At 35.0% G+C, this 23,676-nt stretch overlaps 1 pseudogene; it reads left to right on the plus strand.

Annotated features, from left to right (window-relative positions):
- Positions 1-22,326: 22,326 nt before the first annotated feature.
- On the plus strand, positions 22,327-22,803 carry LOC141502786 (small ribosomal subunit protein uS13-like; annotated as a pseudogene).
- The last annotated feature ends 873 nt before the right edge of the window (positions 22,804-23,676 follow it).

Consider the following 23,676-nt stretch of genomic DNA (forward strand, 5'->3'; position numbering starts at 1 on the left):
ACAGTCATCTTTTATTTTAATAAATAAAAATTTTTCTTACTCTTCATAGCCTGAAATTGCTGTCACAAAAGTGAGGCATTACTCCATGTTGTCAATGAGTTCTAAGTTCTCACACTTATAGATAATTTCCTCTCCAAAATAATTCAAAATTCTCTCTGAAACATGTTTTTCTATACACATTTTATTTATCTTTAAAAATTATAAAAATATTTTATTTGTTTTCCAATTACATATAATGGTTGTTTCTACCAATCATTTTACAAGGTTTTGAATATTACAACTTTTCTTCTCCCTCCCTTCCTTCCCTCCTCTCCCCATCAGAAGGCAATCTGATATAGTCTTTACATTTGCTTCCATGCATAGATCAAAATTGAATGTGTTGAGAGAGAAAAAAACAGATCAATAAGGAAGAAAGAAAACATTAGAAATAGTAAAATTATGTAATACATAAGACAACCTAATAAAAATTGAAGATAATAATCTTTTGTTTTCTATTAAACTTCACAGTTCCTTCTCTGGATCCAGATGGTATTCTCCATCATGAATCCCCTAAAATTGTCCCTGATTATTGCACTGAGTGAGCAAGTCCCTTAAGGTTGAACATTATCCTATGTTGTTAAAGTGTATAATATTCTTCCAGTTCTGCTTATCTCATAAGCATCAATTCATGCAAGTCTTTCCAGGCTTTTTTGAAATCAGATCCCTCATGATTTCATATAGAACAACAGTGTTCTAACACACACACACACACACACACACACACAGACACACACACATATCTGCATATGCATATTCCACAATTTGTTCAGCCATTCCCCAATTGATGGACTTCCTATCAATTTCCAATTCTTTCTACTACAAACAGAGGTGTTATGAATATTTTTGAATATGTAAGGTTTTAATCCTTTTTCATGATTGATTAAAGATATAGATCCAGTAGTGGTATTGCTGGATGAAATGGTATGCACATTTTTATTGCCCCTTGGACATAATTTCCAATTGCTCTCCACAAAAGTAGGATCAGTTCACAGCTCCACCAATAGTGCATTAGTGTCTCAGATTTTCCACATTCCCTCCAACATTGATTATTATCCTTTTTGGACAATCTAAGAGGTGTGAGGTGGTATCACAGAGATTCTTTAATTTGCATTTCTCTAATCAATAATGATATGACTATAGATATCTTTGATTTCCTCAACTGAAAATTGCCATTACATATCCTTTGCCCATTGTCAATTGAGAAATGACTTATTTTGTTTTATAAATTTGAATCAGTTCTCTCTCTCTCTCTCTCTCTCTCTCTCTATATATATATATATATATATATATAGAAATGAGTCCTTTGTCAGAAATACTAGTTGTAAAAATTGTTTCCCAATATACATTTCTTTTTATCTTGGTTACAGTGGTTTTGTTTGTGTAAAAGGTTTTTAATTCAATGTAATCAAAATTATCCAATTTGTTTTGTACAATGTTCTCTATCTCTTCCTTGATCATAAACTGCTTCCCATTCCATAGATCTCACAGGTAAACTATTCCTTATTCTCCTAATTTGTCTATACTATTATCTTTTATATCTAATTTCTGCATCCATTTTGACCTTATCTTGGTATAAGGTGTGAGATGTTGGTCTAATCCTAGTTTCTACCATACTATCTTCCAGTTTTCCCAGACTTTTTATCGAAGAGTGAGTTCTTATCCCAGAAGCTGGACCCTTGGGGTTTACCAAACAGTAGATTACTAGAGTCATTTCCTTGCCACCTCTTTTGCACTGATCCACCACTGTGTTTCTTAGTGTCAGACAGTTTTGATGACTGATACTTAATAATGTAATTTTACATCTGGTAAGGCTAAGCTGCCTTTTCTTTAATTTTCTTTTTTAATTTTTGCAAGGCAATGGGGTTAAGTGGCTTGCCCAAGGCCACAAAGCTAGGCAATTATTAAGTGTCTGAGGCCAGATTTGAACTCAGGTACTCCTGACTCCAAGGCCAGTGCTCTATCCACTGTGCCACCTAGCCACCCCTAAGCTTCCTTCTTTTGCATTTTTTCATTTAAACCCTTGATATTCTTGACTTTTTGTTTCTCCATATGAATTTAATTACTATTTTTTTCTTGCTCACTAAAGAAATTTTTTGAAAGTTTGATTGGTATGACACTAAATAAGGAGTTTAATTTAGGGAGATTTTTCATTTTTATTATATTTGCTTGACCTATGCATGAGCAGTTGATATTTGCCCAGTTATTTAGATCTGATTTTATTTGTGTGTAAGTGTTTTATAGATTTTTCTAAGTCTGCCTTTGCAGGTAGACTCCGAAGTATTTTATGTTCTCTGAATATATTTTAAATGGAATTTCTCTCTAACTTTGTATCCTGTTCGTAATATATAGAACTGCTAAGAATGTATGTGAGTTTACTTTATATCCTGTGACTTTGCTAAAGTCACCAATTGTTTCTGGTAGTTTTTAAGATGATTTTTTAGGGTTCTCTTGGTATGCCATCATATCATCTGCAGAGTGAGAGTTTTGTTTCTTCATTCCCAATTCTAATTCTTTCCATTTTTTTCTTCTCTCATTGCTAAAGTTAACATTTCTGTTACAATATTAAATAGTAGTGTTGATAAAAGATATCCTTGTTTCATCCCTGATTTTAGAGGGAATGCTTCTACCTTATCCCCATTGCATATAATGCTTATTGATGGTTTCAGATAGATACTTCTTATCATTCTAAGGAACAATCCATTTATTCCTAATGTTCTCTAGTGTTTTTAGTAGGAATGGGTGCTGTATTTTGTCAAAGGCTTTTTCAGTATCTATTGAAATAATCATATGATTTTTGTTAGGTTAGTTGTTAATATAGTCAATTATGCTGACAGTTTTCCTAATACTGACCCAATACTTCTTTCCTGGAATAAATCCTGCTTGGTCATAGTGTATTATCCTAGTGATAACATGCTGTAATCACAATATTTTATTTAAGATTTTTGCATCCATATTCATTATGGAAATTGGTCTATAATTTTCTTTTTTTTTTGACTCTCCTTGGTTAAGGTATTAGCAACATATTAGTGTCATAGAAGGAATTAGGCAGAGTTCTTCACCTATTTTTTTCAGATAGTCTACATAGAATTGGAACAAATTGTTCTTTGAATGTTTGAAAGAATTCACTTGTGAATCCATCTGGCCCTGGAGATGTTTTCTTAGAGAATTCATTGCTGGCTTTTTGAATTTCTTTTTCTGAGATGGGGTTATTTAGGTATTTATTTTTGTCTTCTTTTTAAGCTGGGCAATTTTTATTTTTGTAAATATTCATCCATTTCAATTAGATTATCAAGTTCATTGGCATACAGTTGGGCAAAATAGTTCCAAATTATTACTTTAATTTCCTCCATTGGTGGTGAATTAACCCTTTTCATTTTTTGATACTAAGGTAATTTGGTTTTCTTCTTTCTTTTTTTAATCAAATTAACCAAAGGTTTATCTATTTTAATGTTTTTTATAAAACCAACTCTTGCTTTTATTTATAATTCAATAGGTTTCTTGCTTTCAATTTTATTAATTTCTCCTTTAATTTTCAGAATTTCTAATTTTGTATTTAATTTAGGATTTTTAATTTGTTCTTTTTCTAATTTTTTAATTATATGCTCAGTTTATTTATTTTCTCTTTATTTTGTAAGAATTTAGAGATATATCCCCTAATAACTGCTTTGGCTGTATCCCTTATGTTTTGGTCTGTTGTCTCATTATTGTCCTCATCTTAGATGAAATAATTAATTCTTTCTAAGATTTGTTGTTTTATCTACTCATTTTTTAAAATTAGGTTATTTAATTTCCAATTAGATTTGGGTCTATCTCTTCATGGCCCTTAATTACATGTGATTTTTATTGCATCATTTTCTGCAAAGAATCCATTCAATATTTCTGCCTTTCTGCATTTGATTATGAGGTTTTTATGCCGTAGTACATGATCTATTTTTGTGTAGGTGCCATGTACTGCAGAAAAAAGGTATATTGCTTTCTATCCCTATTCAATTTCTCCAAAAATCTATCACATCTAAGTTTTCTAATAGTCTATATATCTCCTTAACTTTCATCTTGTATATTTTATGGTTATATTCATCTAATTCTGAGAAAGGGAAGTTGAGGTCTCCATAGAGTTTTGCTTTCTGTGTCTTCCTGTAACTCATTCAGCTTCTCTAAGAATTTTTCTGCTATGGTACATACAAATTAATATTGAAAATACTTCATTATCTATGGTACCTTTCAGGAGGATAAAGTTTCCTTTCTTATTTCTTTTAATGAGATCTATTTTTATAGCTGCTTTGTCTGAAATAAGGATGACTATTACCCCTGCCTTTTTTCACTTCAGCTGAAGCATAATATATTCTGCTCCAGTCTTTTACCTTTACTCTATATGTATCACTTTGCTTCAAATGTGTTTCTTGTAAACAGCATATTTTAGGAGTCTTGTTTTTAATATACTCTGCTGTCTGCTTCCAGTTGCGGGAGAGTTCATCTCATTCAATTCAAAGTCATAATTACTATCTCTTTTATTTTCTTCCATGTTGCCTTTCATGTATTTTCCCCCTTTTCCCACCTTATCCCTCTTTCCCAGTATTTTGCTTCTGAATACCACTTCTTTCATTGCATTTATCCCCCTTCTATCCAACACCTCCCTTTTCTTTCACTTTTCCCTTTACCCTTTCTTCCTTCCCTTCCTTTTGTCAGTTCCTTCTTTCTTCCCCACCCCATCCCCCATCCCCTCTTAATACTTGAAAGGTAAGATAAATTTCTAAACTCAACTGAGTGTGTATGCTAATTATTCTTTAAGCCAAGTCTGATGAGAGTAAAATTCAGGCAGTTCTCACCTCCTCCCTTCTTCCCCTCTATTGCAATCTGTCCTATTCACCTCTTCATGTGATGTCATTTGCACCATTCAATCTCCTCTTCTTCCCCTCTCTTTACTTCACCCATTTTTAATGAGCTATTATTTTTAAATCATTCCAACAAAGTCATGGACATGTCATGAGTGTCCATTACTTCTGGCTATGTATATTCCCTCCTATAAAGTTACAATTCTTAAGAGTTATGTGAATCTCATTCCCAGGTGGGGATATAGCCAGTTTCATCTTATTGGATAACAGCTTTTTTCTTTTACCCTGTTTACCTTTTCATGTAACTCTTGAATCTCCTGTTTGAAGATCAAATTTTCTGTTTAGCTCTTGTCTTTTCATTAGGAAAAAATTGAGTCTCATATTTCTTTAAATGTCCATTTTTTTCCCCCTGAAAGAGAAGGCTCAGTTTTGCTAAATGTTGAATTCTTCACTGCAATCCAAGCTTGATATTGAATTATTTCTTTCTGGACACTTATAGGATTTTCTCCTTGATCTGATAGTTATGGCCACAATATTTCTTGGTGTTTTCATTTTGAGATCCTTTTCAGAACTGGAGCCACAAATTCTTTTTTTTATATTTTTTCTATATTTTTTGCAAGGCAATGGGGTTAAGTGGCTTGCCCAAGGCCACACAGCTAGGTAATTATTAAGTGTCTGAGGTCAGATTTGAACTCAAGTACTCCTGACTCCAGGGCCAGTGCTCTATCCACTTTGCCACCTAGCCACCCTGACATATTCTTTCAGTGACTATCTTGCCCTCTGGTTTCAGAATATCAGGGCAGTTCTTATTCTCTATATCTTGAAGTATGGAGTCCAGCCTTTTTTTAATATCCACAGTTTTCAAGTAGTCCTATGATCTTAAATTTTCTCTCCTGGATCTATTTTTCAGGTCAGTTGTTTTACCAATGAGATATTTTACAGTTTCTTCTATTTTTCATTTTATTTTTGGTTTTGTTTAACAGATTCTTGGTGTCTCATGAAGTCAATAGTGCCACAGATTCCAATCTCTTTTTTTTGAGAAGATTTTTCTTCATTTACCTTTTGTATCTCCTTTTCCAATAGGTCAATTCTGTTTTTGAAGGAGTTTTTATCTTTCTCCATTTGATTAATTGTGGTTTTTTGTTTTTGTTTTTGTTTTATAGGTTTTTACAAGGCAAATGGGGTGAAGTGGCTTGCCCAAGGCTACATGGCTAGGTAATTACTAAGTGTCTGAGGTCGGATTTGAACCCAGGTACTCCTGACTCCAAGGCCGGTGCTCTATCCACTGTGCCACCTAGCCATCCCTTAATTGTGTTTTTAAAGGATTTGTTTTCTTGTAAGATGTTAATTTTCCTTGCATAATGTTAATTTTCTCTTGCATTTCTTTTCCCAGTTTTTCCATATCATTTTTAAACTTCTTTCTGAACTCTTCCTAGCAGTCTTTCTGGACTGGAGATTGATTCATATTTTCCTCTGAAGCTTCACTCATATCTGAGCTGGTATCCTTATCTTTAAGGAAACATTAAATGGAACTCTGCTTTGTTGCAGCCTTTTCTTTATTTTGGGCCCCTTCCCTAGGGTCTTTTATTGGGGGAGGGGCTAGTTTGCAGACCTTCCTTGTTGAGATCCCTAAAGGTCTTGCCCACTGGGTTTAGCAATTCCAGGGGGCTATTTAGTGGGCAAGCCAGTAGAGGATGTCAGAAGCTTTCTCTGGATTGCAGGGTTGTTGGTGTCAGTGACCTACTTCCTAAACCTGGGGAAGGATCTTGGCTGTCCTTGCATAATATGCGTTGGACCCTCAGCTTAAAAATGGCCAAAGATTCTCTCTGAGTAATCAACTTAATCAGCAATCAGCTCTGAGGAAGATCTGCCACCTGTGCCCAGATCTTCCAGACCAAGTGAACTTTTGGAATAGATATCTAGGCTGCATTACTGGAACTCTCCCAACCACCACCTACACAGCAAACACTTCCTCCACTGTTTTCCAGCCTCATGCCCCTGCCCCTGAGGTGAGTCTCTGCTTTCTGCCAGCTCCCCACCATCACCCAGGGTCCCCTGTGACAGACCTTGCTGAAGATGTTCCCCTGGGTTCTTCTCTGGGTTCTGTGGATCCAAAATCTGTTAAGAGGCTTGGTTCATGTAAGTTCTAAGGGAAAGCCAGGAGAGCTTAAGATCATGCCTGGCTTCTCTCTGCCATCTTGGATAAAAGTCCCATACACATTTTAGTACCATATATTAAAGTTTTTTCTTAACTTTTATTAGTTATCAAAATGTTCATTCTTGAGAGTGGCAATTTCTTTGACAACCATTATAAGTTTTTCCTTTATGCAAAAATGCATTTTTATTGCTCTTTTCATCATTATTTGATTCTTTTGAAATTGACTTTAAAGAGACAGTGTATCTTCTTTCAAAACCAATAAAGGAAAATATTTTTTAAAACAAGTGATCAATCAGTTTTTGTCCAAAGACCTCTATTGATATCTCCTCAGACAGGCCATTTTACTTTAGTTAATTTTGTACTTAGAGAGCTTTCAATCTAAGTCTACCTGTTTGCAATGTCTACCTACTGACCATGACTATATCCTGGGAGTCTAGAAGAATATAAAATAAACCATCTTCCAACCAAAAGTCCTTCAAATACTTCTGTAGCAGTTCATGCTATATATTTACTTTGTGATCTCTTTTTTTTTTTTGTCAATAAAACTCAGTGTTACATCTCCCCTTGGGATTCTGGGGGTAGCCCTGATGCTTGGGAAGGAAGTTATTTAATGCCATAAATCACAAACCCATGCTAGTATATTGACCCTCTTTAGTTATCATATGATGTGAATTAGTCAGACATTTAATTTCAAGAAAGAAATATTTCTTAAAACAGTATAAGAACAATTGATACAAAACATATATGTTTATATTTATGTATACATATTTTACTATAATCTCTACTGTCTTGGAAATACTACTCTGATGATAAAACCTTTGGTTCTCTGAAGTTCAAATGGTATTCCTCTGTTCTGGGGACAGAGGAGTGGGGAGCAGGGAGTGGGGAATGGAAAGAAAGCTAATGTCTCAGGACTCTCGTTCCTCCTCCAAGCAATACTTACAGACATGACTGGACAGTTCTAGTCATTAAGCTGCTAGATGCTTAAACTCTTAATTCTAAAGAAGTTCCTAGTTTTAATCAAGCCCTATGGGGCTTGATCAAATTCCTCAACTAATCTAAACAAACTCTTTTTTGAACCTAGTTCAACTGCCTTGATCAAAAGGAGATGTGCAGGCATCTAGTTCACAATTCTGAGTGACTGATTCATTTGAGATATATTCTGACCCAACCTAAGCATTAGAGTACAGCATTTTATCTAAGGATAGTGGAATAACTGGATTGATTGATTCAATAAATACCAAATCTTGTAATTTTTTTTTTTTTTGCTAGGCAATGGGATTAAGTGGCTTGCCTAACGCCACACAGCTAGGTAATTATTTTTTTTAGGTTTTTGCAAGGCAAATGGGGTTAATTGGTTTGCCCAAGGCCACATAGCTAGGTAATTATTAAGTATCTGAGACCGGATTTGAACCCAGGTACTCCTGACTCCAGGGCCGGTGCTCTATCCACTGCTCCTCCTAGCCGCCCCCCAAATCTTATACTTGAAATTAACTATTAAGCTACCACAACCATTCCCAAATCCTCTTTTCCAGCCTAAAAATTCCTAGGTTTTTAAAGTGATCCTTGAATGACATGGCATCGAATTTGACTACCAGCCTGGTTACTTCAGCTGGAGAAGAGATAACTTAGGACAGAAACAGTAACTTCTAAGTATTTGAAAGAATCTTACATGAAAGAGGTCATTATAAATACTTTACATGGATCCAAGAGTAGTGGGTCAGAGTTGCTGTGAAGCATATTTCAGATAAAATTTCCTAATAATTCAAATCATCTAAAAGTAGAATTGGACAATCTGGGGATTCAGCAACGTTGATATTACTCCAGATATCAAATTATAGATTGGAGATTTTAGGGATCTCTGAGGGATTTTAGGGATCTCTTAAAATTCTAAGATTCTTTGATGCCATGAAAGGGTAAGACAATCAAATCTAGAGGAATGAAGTGACCTCTGGGAAGAGATGTATGCTTTGGCTGAAGCAACAATTTAAAATAGGCATCAGGCATCATCATATGCCCCTCTGACTAAGAGGTTGCCAGCATGCCACCTTCAAACTTCCTACAAACTGGCAGACAGGATAATTAGCCTGACACTTGAGTGTTAGATGTGCTAAGGAAACACACAATTCCACTCATCAGTATTTTAGTTCAAATGAAGTCAGTTTGGTAGAAAAGGGAATTAACACGAGGTAGCACTAAAATTTTTCTTTAAAAAGTCAAGTAAGTAACTATAATCATCCCAACAACTGACTTTTAAGGAATGTCAAGGATAGTAAAATACTTTACAAGTATTTTCTCATTTGATTCAGAAAGACTGTGTGCTATAGTGGTTAGTATGCTAGGTTTGGAAATAGGAAAGAAACCTGGGTTCAAATTCTGTATTTGATACTTCCTAATTAGGTGAGTATCTGAGGGGGGCAAATTATCTTATCTCACCATTTTCATCATCCCCACCCATTCCATTTATTTTTCTGTGAAATGAGGAAAAGGATAGACCTACCTTTTAGGATTGCTTTATGGTTCAAATGAAATAATGCATGTTAAGAGTTATTTAAATGCCAGCTACTGGTTCAAGTCATTTTACACATGAGGAAACAAAGTCTCAGAGAGAATAAGCATTTTATTTATAGTGGAATAGCTAGTGACTGTCCCAGACAGGATTTGTAGTTCTATCTCCTGATTGCAGATCTAATGTAATAGCCACTAACATCTCCTGCCTTTTATAAACTAAATATGAATATTCTTTATAAGAGATTGTCCCTGGCTCATATGTGGTATTCTTTGGCTAATTCTTCCCTTATAGTTTGAACATGAGTCATCTTATAATCTATATCTAATAAGATGTATTTTTTTCTTCAGTATTGTGACAAAGTTATATGTAGCTATTGGAAGGACTGGGATCTTGAGACAGTCAAACCAATCAATCCAATTTCCACAAACCATTATAGGGCAACAGATGTACCTATACTTGTCTATGAAGAGCACTAGAGTGACCATTTGGGACTCATGTTGGTGCTAATGGACTTGTTTAGTTATCTTAACACTTAATCCTTGCACAACTGATTGAACAAATTCAATACATGATATTAGAATTGGAAGGGAATCTGTGGGTACCTAATTTAACCTCCTTACTTTACAGATGAGGAAATTGATGTCTGGAGTTTAAGATACTCATCTAAAATTAGAGTGGTAGTTAGTGGTTGAATCCCAATTTTTATTTTCCAAATCCATTGTTCTTGTCCTGACATTATTTTGATTTGACCCAATTGCTAAAAAAAATGACAAATAATGAGAGCCATTAATTTTTTCTATAAGGAAAAAATGGTGCTACTTCTTACTTGTTTAGTTTCCTTATTTGTCAAATGAAGAGGCTGTAATAATGACTTCTGAGGATTCTTCTGGCTCTAGATTTGTGATTTTATGATCCTATAAAGAATGAGATAGAGGAAGTTATGAGTATTATTCCTAGTGTAAGCATAATTAAACCCAGCCATACTATAGTATATTAGTTGATACAATAGGGAACTCTGTAAGCTATGTGAGATAATAACAGTAATAGCTCCCATTTATATGATACTTTAAGGTTTACATAGCACTTTAAAATATTATTTCATTTTATCCTGACAACAACCCTTTGTTCTTTATTATCTTCATTTTCCAGGTGAGGAAACAGGTGAGGTTGAGGGAGGTAGTTGTTAGTCAGTTAATAAACGTTTATTAAACACCTGTGTTTGGCTATAAAAAGAAAGGGGGGAAAGACAGTCCAAGTTCTTGAGGAGCTTACAATCAAATGGGGGAAAGATTAAATGATTTTCTCTGGGTTACTCAGTTATTGTCTTGGATTGGATTTGAACTCCTCATCCTGACTCCAAGTCCAGTCTTATATTCACTGTGCCATCAAGCCATCTCCAATAGATGAAGTATTCATTAAATGCTTACCATGTGACAGACATTGCTTCAAAGACAGAAAAATGTATTATAGCTTCACTTGTACTTTTTCATCTTGTCCATGAGAATAACGTGAGAATGTGTCAACTACATCACTAAGATCTAGATTAAGTATATTTATAATATTCCATTGATCTACCAGTAGTGACCCTTCTAAAAAAAGAAATAAAGTTAGTATAGCTTGACCTATTTTTGATGAAGCCACACTAACTCCTTTTATAAATGGTTACTAGCCATCCCTTTAATAGCACATTCTAGAATTTTTTCCTCCCATGCACCAAAGTCAAACTCACTGGTCTAATATTAAACACAAATGGTAGAGTTGGGAATATAACTTAGGCTCTCTATGGTAGGCTATTCTGTTCTCCTTTGGAAATCTGTTAAATTTTACAGTAGTGCTGGAAAGATAAAGGATTCAGTGCTTTTTCAGTCCATGCTTCATAAAGATCATACTTCACTAAGAGAAAAGGGAAGCAAAGTAGTCTTGGAATGATTCTCTCTCTCTCTCTCTCTCTCTCTCTCTCTCTCTCTCTCTCTCTCTCTCTCTCTCTCTCTCTCTCTCTCTCTCTCTCTTTCTCTCTCCCCCCACCCTTTTTAGTTTTTGCAAGACAATGGGGTTAAGTGGCTTGCCCAAGGCCATACAAGCTAGGTAATTATTAAGTGTCTGAGACCAAATTTGAACCCAGGTACTCCTGACTCCAGGGCCTGTGCGCTATCCATTGAGCCACGTAGCCACCCCAGGGATGAATCCCTTTTTTTTAAAGATTTTATTTATTTTGAGTTTTATATTTTTCCCCCAATCTTACTTCCCTCCCCCAATACAAAACAATTTGTCAGTCTTTACTTTGTTTCCATGTTGTACATTGATCCAAATTGAGTGTGATGAGAGAGAAATCATATCCTTAAGAAAGAAACAAAAAGTATAAGACATAAGATCAGACAAAAAAGATATCTGTTTTTTTTCTAAATTAAAGGTAATGGTCCTTGAACTTTATTCAAACTCTGTGGTTCTTTATCTGGATACAGATAGTATTCTCCATTGCAGATAGCCCAAAATTGTCCCTGATTGTTGCACTAATGGAATGAGCAAGTCCATGAAGGTGGATCATCACCCCCATGTTGCTGTTAGGGTGTACAGTGTTTTTCTGGTTCTGCTCATCTTGCTCAGCTTCAGTTCATGCAAATCCCTCCAGGCTTCCCTGAATTCCCATCCCTCCTGGTTTCTAATAGAACAATAGTGTTCCATGACATACATATACTACAGTTTGCTAAACCATTCCCCAATTGAAGGATATTTACTTGATTTCCAATTCTTTGCCGCCACAAACAGGGCTTCTATAAATATTTTTGTACAAGTGATGTTTTTACCCTTTTTCATCATCTTTTCAGGGTATAGACCCAGTAGTGGTATTGGTGTATCATAAGGGTATGGACATTTTCATTGCCCTTTGGGCATAGTTCCAAATTTCTTTCCAGAAGGGTTGGATGAGTTCACAGCTCCACCAACAGTGTAATAGTGTCCCAGATTTCCCACAACTCCTCCAACAATGATCTTTATCCTTTCTGGTCATATTGGCCAGTCTGAGAGGTGTGAGGTGGTACCTCAGAGAAGCTTTAATTTGCATTTCTCTAATAATTAATGATTTAGAGCAATTTTTTCATATGACTATGGAATGCTTTGATCTCATCTGTAAATTGCCTTTGCATATCCTTTGACCATTTGTCAACTGGGCAATGGCTTTTTTTTAAAAAATATGACTAAGTTCTCTATACATTTTAGAAATGAGTGCTTTGTCAGAATCATTAGTTGTAAAGATTGTTTCCTACTTTACTACATTTCTTTTGATCTTGGTTACAGTGGTTTTATCTGTTCAAAAGTTTTTTAATTTAATGTAATTGAAATCATCTAGTTTGTTTTTGGTGATGTTCTCCATCTCTTCCTTAGTCATAAACAGCTCCCCTTTCCATAGATCTGACAGGTAAACTAGTTCTTGATTTTCTTATACTATTGGTTTTTATGTCTAAATCCTGTATCCATTTGGATCTTATCTTGGTAAATGGTGTGAGGTGGTGGTCTAATCTAGGTTTCTTCCATACTAACTTCCAATTTTCCCAGCAGTTTTTATCGAAGAGAGTTTTTATCCCAATAACTGGACTCTTTGGGTTTATCAAACAGCAGATTACTATAATTTTTTCTTGCTGTTGCACCTAGTCTATTCCACTGGTCCACCACTCTATTTCTTAGCCAATACCAGACAGTTTTGATGACTGATGCTTTATAATATAATTTTAGATCAGGTAGGGCTAAGCCCCCTTCTTTTGCACTGTTTTCCATTAAATGCCTTAAATTTTTGACTTTTTATTTCTCCATATGAATTTATTTACAACTTTTTTTAGATCATTAAAGTAATTATTTTGAATTTTGATTAGTAGGGCACTTAAACAAGTAGTTTAGTTTTGGTAGAATTGTCATTTTTCATATATTAATTCTACCTATCCACTAGCAGTTGATATTTGCCCAATTATTTAAATCTGATTTAATTTGTGTGAGAAGTGTTTCATAATTGTTTTCAATTTCAATGTTTCTGAGTCTGTCTTGGCAAATAGACTCCCAGGTATTTTATATAGTCTGAGGTTACTTTGAATGGGATTTCTCTTTCTAGCTCTTCCTGCTGTATCTGGCTAGTCATATATAGAAAAGTTGAGGATTCATGAGGGTTTATTTTATATCTTGCAACTTTGCTAAAATTGCTAATTGTTTCCAGTAGTTTTTTGGATGATTTCTTTGGATTCTCTGGGTAGACCATCATGTCATCTGCAAAGAGTGAGAGTTTTGTCACTTCCTTCCCAATTCTAATTCCTTCAGTTTTTCTTTTCTTCTCTAATTGCTGAAGCTAACATTTCTAATACGATATTGAGTAGTAATGATGATAATGGGCATGCATGTTTCACTCCTGATCTTATTGGGAATGCCTCTAGCCTCTCCCTATTGAATATAATGCTTGTTGATGGTTTCAGATAGATACTGCCAATTATTCTAAGGAACAGTCCATTTATTCCTACACTCTCTAGTGTTTTTAGTAGGAATGGGTGCTGTATTTTTGTCAAAAACTTTTTCAGCTTCTATTGATATGATCAAATAATTTCTGATAGGTTTGTTGTTGATATAATTGATTATACTAACAGTTTTCCTAATATTGAACCAACCCTGCATTCCTGGGATAAATCCTACTTGATCATAATGTATTATCCCAGTGATAACTTGTTGTAATCGTTTTGCTAAGATTTTATTTAAGATTTTTGCATCTATATTCATCAGGGAGATAGTTCTATAATTTTCTTTCTCTGTTTTAACTCTTCATGGTTTAGGAATCAGCACCATATTGGTTTCATAGAAAGAGTTAGAAAGAGTTCATCTTCCCCTATTTTTCCAAAGAGTTTATATATAATTGGAACCAATTGTTCCATAAATGTTTGGTAGAATTCACTTGTGAATCCATCAGGCCCTGGATATTTTTTCTTAGGGAGTTCAATGATGACTTGTTGAATTTCTTTTCCTGAGATAGGGTTTTTTTAGGTATTTAATCTCTTCATTTAACCTGGGAAATTTATATTTTTGTAAATATTTATCCATTTCACTTAGATTATCAAATTTATTGGCATAGAGTTGGGCAAGGATGAATTGCTTAATAAACTTGATTCTGTTTCTTGTCAAAGAGAAGCATTTTTACAGCTAGTTCAAATCCTTATTCCTATTTTTTCTATCCATCAGTCTTTAGATATTTTACAGTCATGTTCAGAGTGCCATGTAGCAGGAATTGCCAACAAATAAATTAAATTATCTACAAACTTTCTGTAATACTCAGGATTTGAAATATTCAGTAAAAAGTCAACTCAAACTCTTCTACTCAGTAGTATTACTTAAGTATTAATAGACTATTTAAGTGCATTTAGAAATTTGATAAAATGCTACAAACACCTAATTAGAAATAGCTAATGAAAATTAACATTTTAGAAAAAGTAATGTCATTGTTAGATGCCGTATAACATTTTAAAATACCATGCTATTTACTTGTGGAGCTGTGTGTTATTTCAACCCTTGTTTGGAAGTTATAAGTAAATTTGAATGCAGACTTTTGTATCAACACCTATGTTGTCTTGGGTGAGCCATTTAACTTTAGTAAACCTCAGTTCACCTATAAAATGTAGGGGGTAGACTAAAATAGAGATGCAAGTATGAGCCCTGCAGTCTCCATTGCTACCCAAAATAATTCCCAATGATGGGAACCAGATTGAAATTTAATCAGGAAGTCTAACAAAATAAAAAAAATTTTCAGTAGAACATAAATAATGTTAATGTGTAGTGTTATAAGTCAATATGTGACTCCAGGGATATTTATGTACAGTTTTGTGTCTTCATTTGTATTTGAATTTGATACTACTGACCTAAATGATATCTAATGCCCTTTCCGGCTTTAAATTTTTGATCTTTTAGATTACAGAGAAAAAATGAGACTAAATTGTTCATAAATTTTGGCCTAGTCATTCTACTATTGGACATAAACTTCAGAGATAAAAGAAAGCCTAATATATAACAAGATATTCGGAGTAGTTCTTACTGTTTATTATTAATAAAAGAACTGTAAGCAAAATAATGGAATAGAATAATAATTGTAGGGATTCAAAGAAGTTTGGGATTGCTTATATAAATGTATGTAAAGCAAAATGAGAAGAATCAGGTCAAAATACATAGTGGTGGGGCAGCTAGATGGCACAGTGAATAGAGCACTGGCCCAGTACTCAGATGGACCTGAGTTCTAATCCAGTCTCATACACTTAATAATTACCTAGCTTTGTGACCTTGGGCAAGTCACTTAAACCCATTGTCTTGAATTAAAAAAAAATTTTAAAAACATAGTGGCTGAAGTAGAAGAGAAAGAACATACAGAAGTAAATATATAAAAAAACCAATAATTTTTTAAAAACTGTGCTAAAAGGTCCCAGGTTTTTTCCATATCAACTCCCTTTTTATTCACTTAGGAATCACCTGTGACCTGCTTAACAATTGTGTGGTGGGATATTTGCAGTACATTTCAGGTAGTAATAGGGGAGAAGCAGAGCAATTCTTTGTAGAAAATGAGTCTCTTTAGCAAAACAACTTCTTATAATAAAGAGTTGAGATCTTTGCCAAGAAAAAGTCTTACATTTTAGCTCAGGCTCAATGAAAGTTACAATTTTAGGGGAATAGTTATATAACCCATATGTATTTCCTTATGATTTTTTTTAAAAACTACATAAATCCAAGGGCTTCCTTTTCTCCTGCATGTAAAGTTGTGTGGTTGGTTTTATTCTGACTCATTTTTACCTGTTTGATAAACAACATAAAATGTAAATCTAGCATAATGGAAAGTTTTTATGTCTAGAATGTTTATGTATTCAATCTTTAAAATAAGAATGTTTTGCTTCCACAAAACATTTAGATTAGATAAACATAAAGCTGGTTTTGATGAATTCCAGAGAATGTATTTAGCTGAATCCAGTCCAGATCAATCCACTTTAATTCATAGGATTTAAGATGGGGGGGGCGGGGAGACAGAGACAGGCAAAATCAGAGATGCAGGGACAGAGGAAGACAGATAGAGAGAGAAAGAGATAGAGATGGAAAAACAGACAAGATAGAGACAAGTGACAGAGAGATAGAGAGACAGAAAGAGAGATGGAGAAACTGAGTCAGATAGAGACAGGTGGACAGAGAGATAGAGAAATAGAGACAGAGACAGGTGAGAGAGACAGAGAAACACACACAAACATGGAGAAAGAAAAGTCCACACAGAAAGAGAAACAGAGATAGAAACAGAGAGACACAGAGAGAGAGAGAGACAAAGAAGCAGAGAGAAAAAGAGACAGACAGAAACAGAGACAGAAGTCAAAGAGAAAGAAACAATGAGAGAGAAGATAGATAAAATGCTAATTAATTACGTGCTAGTGCTGTGCTAAAAACTGAGGGTTCAAATACAAGCAACAATTCAGTCTCTTCCTTCAGGGGATTTATTTTCCTTTTTTTAAATTTTTTTTTAGATTTTTTTTTTTTGCAAGGCAATGGGGTTAAGTGGCTTGCCCAAGGCCACACAGCTAGGTAATTATTAAGTGTCTGAGACAGGATTTGAACCCAGGTCCTCCTGATTCCAGGGCCAGTGCTCTATCCACTGTGCCACCTAACTGCCCGGATTTATTTTCTAAAGGGGAAGACAACACACAAAGATTAAGTGAAATGCACCCAGGGATGATGTGACTAGGAAATAAGGTGGATAGCTCACTCTGTCAAGATAAGGAAAGCTCACCTATCAGTGCCCAGATGAGGAAATAGGTCCAGAGAGTAAAAAACTTGTTCAACATATTAAATAGCTGAGCTTGGATTTAGACCCAAGTTTTTTTTTTTTTTAAACTCCAAATGAAATTATCATGATACTAAATCTAAATATCAAGTGACTTTGCTAGACAAAAGGGAAAAGTAAAAAATGTAGTTAACACACAGGTTCCTGATCTCAAGGGAATTTGGTAGGGAAATAGGTCATATCTACAAATTATTGGGATACAAAATAATTCATGATAAATGCATAGACAAGATTCAAACAGTGCTTCAAAAGAATTCAGACAGGCAATAATCATTACCAGCTGGACCGAATTAGGAAAGGCTTCTTGAAGGACGCTGCACAAACTTTTAGAATGAAAAATTCTTCTTTTTTTTTTTTTACCAATTCATCAAGCAAGTATTAAACACCTACTGTGTGCCAGACACTAGGGCTACAAAAACAAAAATGAGAATCCAATAGCTTGCATTTTACTGAGGGGAAACAAAATGTATTTCAAACTTGTGTAGTACTGAGCAAGTTGGAAGAGGAGAAGATAGAGATACAAGTTCTGCAAGGTCAGAAACTCTCATTTTTGTTTTTGTATTCTTATGTCAGATATAGTGATTCAAATGAGATATTTATTAAATGTTTGTTGATTAAACAAGTGAATGAGAAGGACACATATCTGGAATGAGGGGATGAACTCACAAAGCAGGACTTTCTGAAGGAGATGACATTGGAGCTGAGGCAAGAAGAAAGATAAGGATTCTAGGAGATGGAGGTAAAGAGGTTCTACTTTCTTGAAATTAGAGTGGCTTATTAAAATGAGTGAAGGTGGGAAAATCTAATTGTGTTTGGAAAACACAATGATCCTAATGCTCCTTTAGAATATAAGTGCCTGAATAGGAATATTATAAAACAAGGCTCTAAAGAGAGATCTATGGATGAAGGAACTTAACAGGTTAAAAGCATATATTTAATCCTAGGGGCAATAGGAAGTCATTGATAGCTTTTAAGTAGAGGAGTGATATGATCAGATATGTATCAAGAATTAAAAACATTAAAACAATGAGTAATTAATATTTTCTCAAGCACTATGTCTCTGCTTACACAATGGGTGACATAATGCATACAGTTAAGTAATGGTCAGGTAGGGGTAGTGTTTTGGAAAGTTATAAAAATGATGTACATTGATGTATCTTTCTAAGAGTAGTGGCAGTATGGATTTGATCATAATTCATTTAATTTATTGAGTGATTATTATGTGCCAGGCACTCTATTAAGTACTGGATCTGGAACTGGAAAATAAAGATGTGGGGCAGAAGTGATGTTAAGACAGCTGCTGAGAAGATGATGGGGGAATGAAGTGAGAAGATAAATGTGAAAATTAAGAATGGCAGTTAAGAAATTTTTAGTTTATTAATTCAGGTGAAACTAATGAAATCAAAGAAACTATTAGCCTACTACACCAGGTAAAATCAAAGAAGATGTGTACTAGAGAGGTAGTAATATGAACAATGAAAAGGGAAGAATGCTTAGAGATGTTTAGGGGGATAAGCTTTATAAAATACACATAAAAATAGGTAACTACATAATAAATATTCATGAAATAACTAAAATAATGAAGAAAACTTGACTTGAGAGAATGTTGTCAAGATTTTTTTCCTTAGCAAACAATGATTCTTTTCTTTTTTCTTCAGATTTCATATCTCAGCCAGGGACTTGAAAATGCCAGTCTTATTCACCTATAAGACCTTATCAGCTATGTTGCAATGCCCCAGAACCATGTTGAATGTGAAATGACTGAGCAAGAAATTACTCCAGTGATCTAGTCTCCTTTATAACTGAGCTTCCCCCCACCTACTCATTATTGCCTTTTTAACTCCTACAGATCTGTAAACTTTTGACTGGTTGCCTTGGACTCTGGATTAAATTTATGCCTAGTCTTTTATTGTTGCAGTGTCCTTCTAGTCTTTTTGACTTTCTGACTTAGACAGACTTTTAATATCTGTATTTATTGTCCTGGATGCCTGCCCGTGTCATTGAGAACTTGCTGATTTGCAGCATGACACTTATCTGTACCCAATTCTTCAACCATCTGCATAGCATTTGAGACCCTGAGCATCACCTGACTCATGGGCCTTCTGGCTCTGGTACATGTAAAACATGCAGTTCTGAAGTTTTTCCCTATAACTGACCTTTTGTGCCCTACTGCCAGAGGAATGAGACCTCAGAACATATATATATATATGTATATATATATATATATAGAGAGAGAGAGAGAGAGAGATAGATAGATAGATAGACAGCTTTAGATATATATAGATATATATAGATATATACACATATATATCTATGTATATATACACATGCCTATATTTATGTATTTATTAACACATAAATACACACATACGTAATACATATATACATAAATGTGTGTGATGGTTAATTGGATCTAAGATGTTATTTTGATGATTTTAGGATAACAAATAGGAAAATTTCCATTTTTGTTATAATAGTAAAGTTTTGATTACACAAATAGTAATACTCTGAGTAATATACTAGATTACCTTGTAATGAAGAGAGAAATATCCAGGAAGGATAATGACATTCCTAGGGTCATAGATTTAGAGGGAGAAGGGATTTCACAGGTCATGGAGTCCAACCTATTCATTTGACAGATGAGAAAACTAAAACTACATAAGCAACTCATTCAAAAACAAATAGCTAGTAAGGATCTGGGGCAGTGTTTGAACCTGGGTGTTTTTGACAAGTCCAACACTCCATTAATTATACTATCTTTTCTTTCATAATGTAAATGAAAGTCTTTATGAGAACAGATTTTTCTAGGTCTAGAAAAAGACAGTTAAGTTGATCTAAACATCTTTTGAATCATTGTAATATTATAAATTGTGAATAATTCAGATATATTAACATAAAAGAGGAAGAGCTTGTATGTTAAGAAAATATTAAAACTATGGAATTCTGGGGCAGCTAGGTGGTGCAGTGGACAGAATACCAGCCTTGGAGTCAGGAGGATTTCAGTTCAAATCTGCTCTCAGACACTTAATAATTACCTAGCTGTGTGACCTTGGGCAAGTCACTTAATCCCATTGCCTTGCAAAAACAAAAAACAAAACCTAATGAATTCCTCACAAAACTCTCTGACTTTCATAATAGAAATGGAATTGAAACCAAGATTAAAAAAAGGTGGAAGCTTGTGTGATTTTTGTTGCAATAGAAAGCTATTAAGGTTTTGAAAAAAAATCTAGGCTTCTGTTTCCATTGAATTTTCTTGAAATGAAAGGAAGAACAGTCTCCACTCGAACTTTATTTATGAGAGCTCTCCTGGAGATGCCTCTGCCCATACCTTCAGATAATCAGCAATTGTGCCCATTTTCTAACATAGAATCCCTCCTCCCCTCAAAATTAACTTCTATTTATTGGGTATATAATATTAGCCAATATTAAGTAACTTTGAGAAAGGAGTTTTCCCTAAGGTGGTTATGTAAAGACAGCTGGTATAAAGCATATTCCACTGTCCTGTCCCAAAAGTCTTTTATATACGCTCTCATGGTCACATGCAAAGTCCAAGGAATTTGGGCTCTAGTTCAGAGAACATGTGGCAAAGAGTTCCATGAAGTCCTTTTGCTAGAATAATTCTCAAATTTAGCATGGATTTTCTGCTGGGCTTATTGTAGAGGCTGTAAACTATCTTTCTGAATTGTGTCTAGTTTGTCCTTGAGACCTGATGTAGACACACAATTAAAATTTACAAGTTTTTCTTCTGGTTAAAGAGGTTTAGGGAGGTTAATGAATCTCCTCTTGAGTGGGAGCCCATCTCCACCCAAATAGAATTTCCCTTTCCTGCTTCACCATTAGAATATCCTGGGTTGTGAACTGTTCTGTTTTATTCAAAACTCACAGGATATGTTCACATTTTTTCAGACAATTACAGTATACTGCCTATGTAGTATCATTTTACTTCATACAAAAGCTTTTACTCTTTCCAAATTGATAAACTTTTTAAATCTGATAAAATGCCTTTGATTAGCTAATTGATTTAATAGAGGCAGTGAGACATTATTCACCCCTGATTCATATCTCTGATGATTTATTTAGTTGAGGACTCTAAACTTTTAATTATTGAGTTAAGAGTATGGGGTATCCACCTTAGATATGTCTATATAGTTGTTTTTGTATTTGTATGCAAATTTGTGTGCAAATGTTTGATAAATACTCATTGGCAGATGAATGATCTCTAGAACCTACTTCCTTATATCATTTCCCTATTTTTAGGTGATAAATCTAATCTGAAGTTTCTGGAGGAGTCACACTCTAAACCTGTCAGAGTCACAAGTACTCTGCAGTTATGACACTGACTCACAGTCTAATCCAGGGAATTCCTTGGATTTACTCTAATTCTCTGATTTCATATTCTACATTCATTTATTTATTAAGCACTATATGAAAATCTAGGCTAGAAGTCAAATAGCCAATATTCCCACTGAGTGCAAGGATATAATGATAGACGTTACTTAGACCTTGTTTCCAAGCATGAAACATTCTAATAAGGGGAAAAGGGCAGAGACTATATATCTATGGCTTCATTCATATCATATGAGGAAATTCCTTCTACCAAAGCAGGTGAGCACCTTCTTTGCAACTTGTAACACTGAGAAGTTAAAGAACCTGTTAAGGATCACATAGGCAGTATGTGCCAGAGGCCAGACTTCAACACAACTCTCTTGAACTTCAAGAAAATCTTCCAATATACTATGCCATGCTGCTTTTCTCAATAATTTGAAAAATATGTACAAAATTAAATAGTATACAATGGGAAATGGCTTATATGCAGTGGAGAAGTCTGGTCAAATTGTTCTGGCAAATATGAGTAAGGAGATAGCATTTTCAATCAGGAACATCAGGCCAGGCATCAAGATAGGGAAGAGATCTCCAAGAAAATCAGGAATTCCCCTCTTCCAGAGAAGGCTCTCACACCACCGTTGCAGCCATGTCTCTTGTAATCCCCGAGAAGTTCTAGCACATTTTGAGAGTGCTCAACACCAACATTGATGGACTATGGAAAATAGCTTTTGCCATCACAATCATCAAGGGTGTGGGTTGAAGATATGCTCATGTAGTACTGAGGAAAGCAGATATTGACCTTACCAAGAGGGCTGGTGAGTTCACTGAAGATGAGGTGGAGCATGTGATCACCATCATGCAGAATCCATGGCAATACAAGATTCCAGACTGGTTCCTCAACAGGCAGAAGGATGTAAAGGATGGAAAATATAGCCAGGTTCTGGCCAACGGTCTGGACAATAAGTTGTGTGAAGATCTGGAGTGACTGAAAAAGATTCAGGCACATCGTGGGCTTCGGCACTACTGGGGTCTCTGGGTCTGAGGCCAGCACACCAAGACTACAGGCCACAGGGGTTGCACTGTGGGTGTGTCCAAGAATAAATAAACATCTTCACTGGCCTCATCGATTAATAAATATTTTATATCAAAAAAAATATCAGGAATGCCCTCTTCATTTGGGTGCAAATGAGAGGAGGGAACAAGGAGAGTCCATTCCACTCAAAGGAGACAATGTGAGTAAAGGTGTGGACACAGGAGATGGCAGAATTATCCCAAGGGAAAGAATATCATAGATTTGGCTGGAGCAATAAGTATGTGAAATATGAAATAATGTGGATTGAAGTTGAGTTATAGACTACCTTAAAAACCTGGATAAGTAATTAAAATTTTAATTGATAGATATTGGGGAGACATTAAATGTTTTTAAATAACCGAATAACAACAGAACAAGAGGAAAACTACTCAGGCAGCCATGTAAAGGATGGATTAGGGCATATAGACAAGATATGTGATTTTATTGCTATAGGAGAGTCCCTGATGAGAAAACCATTTCCACGAATATAGGTCAGTACCTCTGAAATTTATAGTTATTGGACTTCCAGCCAAGATGGTGGAGAGAAGTCAGGCATTGTCCTAAGCTCTCTTGGCTTTCCCTCAGAACTAACATGAATCAAGCCTCTTAAAAGACTTTGCATCCACAAAACCCTAGAAAAGAACCTATGAAAATATTTACCAACAAGGACTGTCTAAGGGGAGTGTGGGTGAGCTGGGGCCAGAGAGCCAGCAAAGGGGCAAGAAGGTGAGGCCTGAGACCTGAGCCATGGGAGCTTTGGCTATGGGAGCAGCAGCAGGAGAGCTCCAGCAAGCTTGGAGGGAGAGTTCCAGAGTGTGGCTAGACATCACTAGTCAGCTTGGCTGATCTGGAAGACCAGGGCTAGGAGTCCTGTATTTTCAGTGGAGTCCTCATGTTTCCAGTTGA

The sequence above is a fragment of the Macrotis lagotis genome, chromosome X (assembly GCF_037893015.1).
Source record: "Macrotis lagotis isolate mMagLag1 chromosome X, bilby.v1.9.chrom.fasta, whole genome shotgun sequence".
Classification (NCBI taxonomy): domain Eukaryota; kingdom Metazoa; phylum Chordata; class Mammalia; order Peramelemorphia; family Peramelidae; genus Macrotis; species Macrotis lagotis.